Genomic DNA, 9,175 nt, shown 5'->3' on the forward strand with positions numbered 1-9,175 from the left:
GTTTATTGAAAATCACAAATAGAAATTAAGAGCTTATCTACGTTTAAATGTCATAATTAGGGCTAAGGTTGTGTTAAGGATAAATGGTTATGTATGATTGTTTAGGATTATAGATTTAGTTGATGTTAGGATTAAAGAGTTCAGTTTATGATTAGAGTTACATGAATCTAGGGTTTAGAGTTAAAATATGGTTTTAAGGTAAGGAAGCACATTAAATACTTAGTTTTATGTTTAGGGTTTAGATTAAATTATTGTACAATTATGGTTAGGTTGAGGTTAGACTTAGGAATATAGTTAGTTTTACTTTCTTTGTCATATGGTTTACAAACCAATTTATAATGAATTACTATTTAGTTGAAATAAATATAAAATATCAATGTAATTACATGTTTAAACAATCTAATTTACATCTATCTAATCATTCAACATTGTAATTTTTATTAAATGTGTCAAAACATCTAAAGATAAAACTATTAACAATGGAAATTTATAATTTTACATATTAAAAGTAAAAAAAAAACAATAAATTAACATAATTATAAAGTCTAACACTGAAAACAATGAAATAAAATAGTAGAAAACAAAGTAAAATACTTGGTACATTGAAAAAGAGTAATAGGGAGGCAGTAGAAATTCAAAAATGGGCTCCCATTTCTATGCTAAAATTGGGCTCCAAGATAAATTATTAACAATGGAAATTTACAATTTTGCATATTAAAAATAAAAATAAAACAATAAATTGAAAGAATTATAAAGTGTAAAACTAAAAATAATGAAATAAAATAGTAGAAAACAAAGTAAAATACCTAGTACATTGAAAAAGAGCAACAGGGAGGCAGTAGAAATTTGAAAATGGTCTCCCATTTCTATACTAAAATTGGGCTCCTATTTTGCACTCAATAACAATGGCCAAAAAAACCCAAAAAAGTGGGTTTTTTAATTTTCCAAAATCACGTACCCAATTTCTTTAAAAGTGAAAAAAAAAAAAAAAAAATTGATGAAATTATAAAGTGTAAATTGAAAAGAATGAAATAAAATAGTAGAAACCAAAGTAAAATACTTGGTATGTGAAAAAAGAGCAACAAGCAAGTAGTAGAAATTCGAAAATGGGCTCCCGCTTCTATGCTAGAATTGGGTTCCAAAGATAAAACTATTAACAATGAAATTTTACAATTTTACATATTATAAGTGAAAATAAAAACAATAAATTGATAGAATTATAAAGTGTAACACTGAAAACAATGAAATAAAATAGTAGAAAACAAAGTAAAATAGCTAGTACATTGAAAAAGAGCAACAAGGAGGTAGTAGAAATTTGAAAACGGGCTTCCATTTCTATGCTAAAATTAGGCTCCCATTTTGCACTTAGTAAAAATGGCCAAAAGAACCTTAAAAAGTGGGTTTTGTAGTCTTCCAGAATCAGGTAATCGATTTCTAAAATTAGGTACCCGATTTCTTTAAAGTTGGGTACCTAATTTTTAAAAAGCACTTCAAGCACCTAATCCATATTCAAAAATTAGGTACCCAATTTGTTAAAATTGGGTACCCATTTCCAGAAAGGTCTTGTTCTGCGGAATTGACTTCCGCAAAATTGCGACCCAAGTTTGTTCTATTACCCACTATATTATACTTAGATCATCATAATAAACCATATTATTTATTATCCATATATCAATAATCTTATTTGTAAATTATTTATTAATTCATTCTAAAAAAACCCAAGCCATATCTTATATTCAATATATGCAATATCTAATTATTGAATAATATTTGTTAAATGAACATATTAGAAGTATACAAAATACCTATTCCAATTTCATTCTTGTACTAAAAGAAAATTGAACTAATCCCATCACCATTTTAAATGTAGTTAACTAAAATTTATATACAACAATTAGAATTTCCTTAACACCTATTACTAAATGTTTAAACCAAAAAAAAAAAATTCTAATTAGCATTGAGTTGTAATCATTGTAACCATTATCAAGTGTTTAAACATCTATTACCAAGTCTTTAAACCAAAAAACCATTCTAATCATTCTTTAATAAGTGATTATTTCACCCAAGATTGCCCATGTTTAGGAATCTCATGAAGAGTGGCAATGGATTTCTGGTGCTCGAGCTTCAAAATCAATATTTCTTCATTTTCTTATTATAAAGAATTGGCAATATATATTTATGGAGCTATCGTAAGAGATTGATTAATAGATGGCCCGTCGGGATAGATCATTAGGAAATTTTTACTTAATGTGTTGGTATTATGTTTATATATTGTCACAATGCATTCTTAGATATAAGATTTCAATCACACTCATGATTAAACATGCATATGAAATCCTATGACATCTCCAAAAATAGACCAAATTTTTGGAAATCCTACCCAAAATATTATTTTATGTTATAGATATTATGAGAGAGGATTATTTTTGTAGAAAGGTTATATCACTATGATATTGGTCCTTAAAATTTATTTATACTATAATTTTTATTTATTTATGTTTATATTTGACTACCTACGTACATATTGCATATTAAATTAGCTTATGTATATTTGTGAAATACTTTTCTAAAGAAATAGATCTTAGATCAAGTGGAGTTCTATCAAGTTATCTAAGATTCTTGAGTTCTACCTCTATAAATCTCAAATCAGTCTCGTAATCTATTAGACAACCATCCATCTTGAACTCTAGACAAAACTCCTTACATGTCTCTGCAAATCAAGCTACACAATATACGTAACTTTAAAACTACTAGCAAGAAAATAAAATAAAAATTGATGCTCACCCTAAAAATCATCTCAAAGCAAGAAGCTAACTTGAGATGATGAAGTTCCTCCATCCTCAAATGCAACCAACCTCCAAAAAAGGTAGATTGTATACTACCCTCCAAAAATTGAAGTAGAGGGAGGAATACAACTCCTAAGAGCCTAACTAAGACACTTAAATAATTTAGACTCAAAATCAAATGCATATTCAAACCTAGACAATATAATGTTACACTGGGAGTCATCCATGTATACTAGAAATCAAAAAGTTCTAATTTACTTAAATTCTCAAAAGTCTATCACTAATTCTAGATCATTTAAAAAATTGTGGGCATTCTTTATTTCATGGAAAAAAAATCATAATATCAAATAGAGAATACCAAATGAAATATGGTGAGAGAAATTACACAAGAAATTTCTTCACACAAATTCTTTTATTCTATTTCAATTGTTATGAAAATAGATAAAATATTCTTTTATTTTAATACCTTTTGATATTGCATTTGATAAATATTTATAAAGTAATTAAGACAATAAAAAAATAAGTTAAACAATTTTACTATTATATAATACTAAACCATGAATTAATACTTATAAATCTTTGAGATTTTAGGATCTTGGTTGAGATTAGTTTTAGCTTTCCTAAGTTGCTCAAATGGGACTGAAAGCTTGATAAGATGGGTTGCACCAAAGCAGAAGGGAAATGAAAATGTACATCCAAAAAAATTGATCTAGTGATTGCAAACTTCCTTTGTAATATTTATACAACTCTCTTAATAGGGCTTGATTATAACAACTTTGACCCTCCAGAGTTCTACAATGTTTAATAGATTTTGACATCAAACTAGTATGCAACATCAGCTAACATGGTTTTTCCCATTTCTTTTAAATCATAAATAATCACAAGAAGTTGAATTACAACTTCCAGTCTGATTTAGATTTAATGTTAAGTTTCTAAGCATGACCATGTTAGATTTTGCGTAATAAATTAAAAAAGATGGTAAAATAAAATAGAAATCGAATTCTTATTATAGAAAGCTATAGCATTAGCCTTAAGTTGTTCTTGATGAATTTGAATACATTTCATGGAGGAAAATAGAGTCCTTTCATTCTGGAACTCATTAGGAACAAATTATTGGCAATTATCTATCTTCCTATAGAGGCACAAACTAGCCAAAAAGGCCTTTAACTAAAGGTAGAAAGAATGATTGCATATAGTAAGTTTATATACAATTTATTGTTGTTGAGTGTCATTGTTTACCTGGTGAAGAAAAATATTGTCACAATGCATTCTTAGATATAAGATATGATTGTACATATAAGATTTCAATCACACCCATGATTAAACATGCATATGAAATCCTATGATATCTCCAAAAATAGAATTTTTTTTTGGAAATGCTATCCAAAATATTATTTTATGTTATAGATGTTATGAGAGAGGATCATTTGTGTAGAAAGGTTATATCACTATGATATTGGTTCGTACAATTTATTTATCTTATAATGTTTATAATTTATTTTTAAATAGATCTGAGTGCCTATGTTGATATTGTGCATATTAAATTATCTTATGTATATTTGTGAAATAGTTTTCTAAAGAAATATATCTTGGATCAAGTGGAGTTCTATCGAGTTAGGTGAGATCCTTGAGTTCTAAATCCATAATTCTCAAATCAATCTTGTAATCTATTGGACAATTATCCATCATGAACTCTACACAAAACTTCTTACATGTATCCACAAATCAAGCTTCATAGTACAAGTAACTTTAAAACTACTAGCAAGAAAATAAAATAATAATGGTTCACATCCTAAACATCATCTCAAAACAAGAAGTTAACTTGAGGTGATCGAGTTCCTCCATCCTCATATGCAACCAACCTCCAAAAAAAGTAGATTGTATAATACCCTCTAAAAATAGAACTAGAGGAAGGAATGCAACTCCTAAGAGCCTAACTAAAACACTTGACTCAAAATCACATACATATTCAAACCCAGATATGTTAAATAGGGAGTCATCCATATATACTAAAAAGCAAACATTTCTAATTTACTTAAAATCTCAAAAGTCTATTTCTAATTCTAGATCATTTAAAAAATCATAGGTATTCATCATTTCAAAGAAAAAAACATCATAATATCAAATTGAGAATACAAAATGAAATATAGTGAGAGCAACTGCACACGAAATATCTTCACACAAATTGTTTCATTCTCTTTCATTGATATCAATTGTTATGAAAATAGATAAATTACTTTATTTTAATTCTTTTGATATTTCATTTGATAGATATTATAAAGTAATTAAGACAGTAAAAGAAGTTAAACAATTTTACTGTTATATTATATTGAGAACCATGAATTAATAGTTATAAATGTTTGAGGTTTTAGGATCTTGGTTGAAATTAGTTTTAGCTTTCCTAAGTTTCTCAAATGAGACTGAAAGCTTGATAAGATGGGTTGCACTGAAGGAGAAGGGAAATGGAAATGTACATCCACACAATTTGATTTAATGATTGTGAACTTCCTTTGTAATCTTTATACAACTTTCTTAATAGAGCTTCATAATAACAACTTTGACCCTCCAGAGTTCTACAATGTTTAATAGATTTTGACATCAGACTAATAAGCAACATCAACTAACATGGTTTTTCTGATTTCTGTTAAATCATAAATAATGACAATTCTGAAGCTGTGTATTCTAATCAAGAAGTTGAATTACAACTTCTCGTCTGATCTGGATTTAATGTTAAGTTTCTAAGCATGACTCTATTAGATTTTTCCTAATAAATAAGAAAAGATGATAAAATAAAATAGAAATCAAATGCTCATTACAAAAAGCTATATCATTAGCCTTAAGTTGTTCCTAATGAATTTGAAAACATTTCATGGAGGAAAATAGGGTCCTTTCGTTTTGGAACTCATTAGGAACAAATTATTGGCAATTATCTGTCTTCCTACAGAGGCACAGACTAGGCAAAAAGGTCTTTAACAAAAGGTAGAAAGAATGACTACATATAGTAAGTTTATATACAATTTAATGTCGTTGAGTGTCATTGTTTACCCAGTGAAGAAAAATATTGTAGATTTCTAAAATCATAAGATTTGAAGATTGAGCTGTTGTAGGAATATCTCTTGAACAGCCTGTTGAAAGGAAACTACTGGTACGCCATATAATTAGAATAAATGCTCGAATAACATGCCATATCTAGAGTTCTATTAGAAGCAAGGAGTAAAATTCTCCCCACCAAAAATTTAGTTTCAGTTGAAAGAAGATTAAAGAATATTCATGGTGAACTTAATGAAATACTTAAGTGATAGATAAATATTCCACCAAACTTAACTCTTGGTCAATTAATTTGATCGCTATAAAGGAAAAAATTTCCTGTTCAGAAAATATTCTATTTATTTCTATTTATGAAAAATAGTAGGTGATACACATTCGGGATAGAGAATTCAAGCAGGAAATCTTATTCTATATAGAAGCTGCAATGTCATGTCAAGTAAGAATGCCCAAAACAATACAATAATGTTAGGTTGTATTAATTGGCGGTTGGCCATTGCAGGACAACTGGGCTACGAACGACGTAATCCCCCTTTCTCCCCTCCATACACGTCCACTTTATTTCTCCAAACTGATGAGACACAGATGGAGATGTTATGTCGGTTTCAAATCTCACACTATAACTTTGCTTATGATCTACGTTTATGAACTCCAATATCTCCGGTTCCACGGTTATTTTCACTCCAGGTGGGCTCTTCACGCTCGCTCGATACACCACACGAAGTCTTTCACCCACATTCCTCACTGTTCTCCTCTTCACCTGAACCAATCCCTTGCCAGCCTCAAACAGCACAGTAAACGATGGGTAGTTAAGATCACCGACTTCCAAACTTGGACTAGTAGAGCAGGAAACCATCTTCTTTGTGAGAAGAGCAATCTGTTGGGAGCTATAATTGAGAGCGCAGAGAAAGTTGATATAGTCTTGAGGTTCCAGATCATAAACAAGCCCGGGATTAACTGCACCCATTGGGTCCACGTGGCCTGCGCCAATGGCAAACGGGTTGGCTGTTTCCATGGTCGATATATCCCTGATGGAATGCTCCGTATTGTCAACAATGGAAGATGACGTCATGAGGGCGGATTTAATGGCGGCTGGGCTCCACGTAGGATGAACCGCTTTAACGAGTGCTGCAATGCCACTGACGTGAGGACAAGCCATCGAGGTGCCCGATAGAATCTTGTAGGGCAAACCATCTACAACTTGTGCAAATGCTGCCAAGATGTTTGTACCAGGAGCAATCAGATCAGGCTTGAGAATATGTGGGTACGCTACAGTTGGCCCTCTTGATGAAAAGGGCGCCGCCATTGGAGCAGCTATGGTCTTTCCCACCACAGTCAATCCAGGGATTCTCAATGCAGCAGTGGCATTAATCCCTGTATTACTGATATATGCCTTGATTTTTTCTCCGGCCCTAAACCCCACATTGATAGCTGGTATACCATCAGTGTTTGTAAGTATCTGCACTTCACCATTAACCAGTTTATTCGCAACAATCATTCCTGCACCCCCTGCTTTCGCCACAACAATGCTCTTGTTATAGGTGGTAGACTTTCCTTGATCACACAGCACAATTTTACCCTTCACCATATTCGCATCAAGCCCTCCGTCAAGACAAAAGCTTGAGCGATAGTCGTTTGATGAATAGATCAGAGGAAGAGGTTTATTTTGAATTGTATCTTTATCTTCACCTCTGTAAGTAGAAGTTCCCCTGTGTATCTCTTGGTTTCCCAAGACAATCGAAGCGGGGAAATCTCTATCAATTGTGCTGGCACCCACAGTGGTAACCCAGGGGGCTGTATTACTAAGAGAAGATGACCTAGGTCCTGAGTTCCCAGCCGATGTAGAAACAAAAACACCCTTCTCCATGGCCCCAAATTCCGCAATGGCTCTGACCTGCCTGTGAAATGGCCGGTCCCGCGAGCCAATTGACAAAGAAATGATGTCCACGCCATCTGCGATGGCCTTTTCCATGGCAGCAGCTATATCCGAATTATCGCAGCCCTTTTCCCAGCAGGCCTTGTAGATTGCCAGCCTGGCTCGAGGGGCCATCCCTGAAGCTGTTCCGTTGGCGAATCCATAAAAATTGGCGTCAGCCACTGCAGCCCCGGCAATTGTAGAAGCCGTGTGTGTACCATGGCCGTCGCTGTCTCGAGGAGATTTATACTCCAGGGTTTCGTTTATGCGGTCTCTAGCCTCGTAGCCTTTCAAAAAGTAGCGAGCTCCAATGATTTTCTTGTTGCAGTTTGAAGAATTGAACTCCCGCCCATTCTCACACTCGCCCTTCCATTTCGAGGGAATAGGTCCCAGAGCTTCGTCGTTGAAACTTCGGCTTTCAGGCCATATCCCCGTGTCGATCACTCCTACGATAACATCTTCGCCAAAAGTTGAGTATCGGGACCATAGTCCAGAGGAAGAGGAAGAAGAAGTGAGACCGAGGAAATCAGGAGTGCGAGTGGTGTCGATTTGGCTGAGAGAAGAGGGGATTACGCGCAAGCAGCCATCCATAGTCTTAATGGCTTCCGCCTCTGCTTTACTCATCCTCGCAGCAAAGCCCTGCAGGACCGTATCATACGTATAGAGCATGTCAAGTCCAGTATCAGATCTTGAGACCTGGTTGAGCATTGAAGAATACCAGTTGTCGTCTGAGCTGAAGTGTTGAGGCCTCACGGTCTTCATCATTTGAACAATGTATGGCTTTCTTGAATCTTCAGCGTCAATCGTGCCTAGAAACATCATCGTTGTGATGGTGAGAAACGTGAGAATCTCAGAGGCAGAGGAGGCGTTTGCCATTGTTGGCAGGTAAAGAGTAGAGTAGAATAGCAAAGCGAACTGATGCGTCAAGAATGGTTGATAGAAAAGAGTTTTTTATAGGGGAGAGTAGTACCCATCGTTCTGGCTCTTGCTGCTTCCTCGCTCTCATTAAATATGGTGCATATTTAATAGTTGTTTATTATTTAAATTTGGCTGATTGTTGTAACGATGATAACCGGTAGTTATTTTAAGGAGACTGGAAATTGATTGTTGAAACTGTGTTAAGCAGTTGTGCCACCGAAGTCCTAATGCTACACAATAGTCATCGACCCTCGTGATTGCAATCAACCATTAACACTCATTTATTTTCATTTAATGAATCTACAGATTATTATTATTAATATTAAAGAATAGTCTTATTATATTTAACCTAATTTAAATAACTTAATATTTCAATTGTAACTATTAAATATATAATATATTTGGCATTTATTAGTTAGTATGTTGATTAAGTGTTGGTGGTGTTGTTTCTATCAAGATTCAAATTCTAACATTAAGATTAAGGCTTGTGTCTTTCTTCCCTTAAATATGT

General features: G+C 33.1%; 1 pseudogene; it reads right to left on the reverse strand.

Moving 5' to 3' along the window:
• Positions 1 to 6,309: 6,309 nt before the first annotated feature.
• Positions 6,310 to 8,622, reverse strand: LOC149579423 (subtilisin-like protease SBT1.7 pseudogene; annotated as a pseudogene).
• Between the last annotated feature and the right edge of the window lie 553 nt (positions 8,623 to 9,175).

This window comes from Cupressus sempervirens, chromosome 1 (assembly GCF_028749045.1).
Source record: "Cupressus sempervirens isolate cs-2001-9-10 chromosome 1, ASM2874904v1, whole genome shotgun sequence".
Classification (NCBI taxonomy): Eukaryota; Viridiplantae; Streptophyta; class Pinopsida; order Cupressales; family Cupressaceae; genus Cupressus; species Cupressus sempervirens.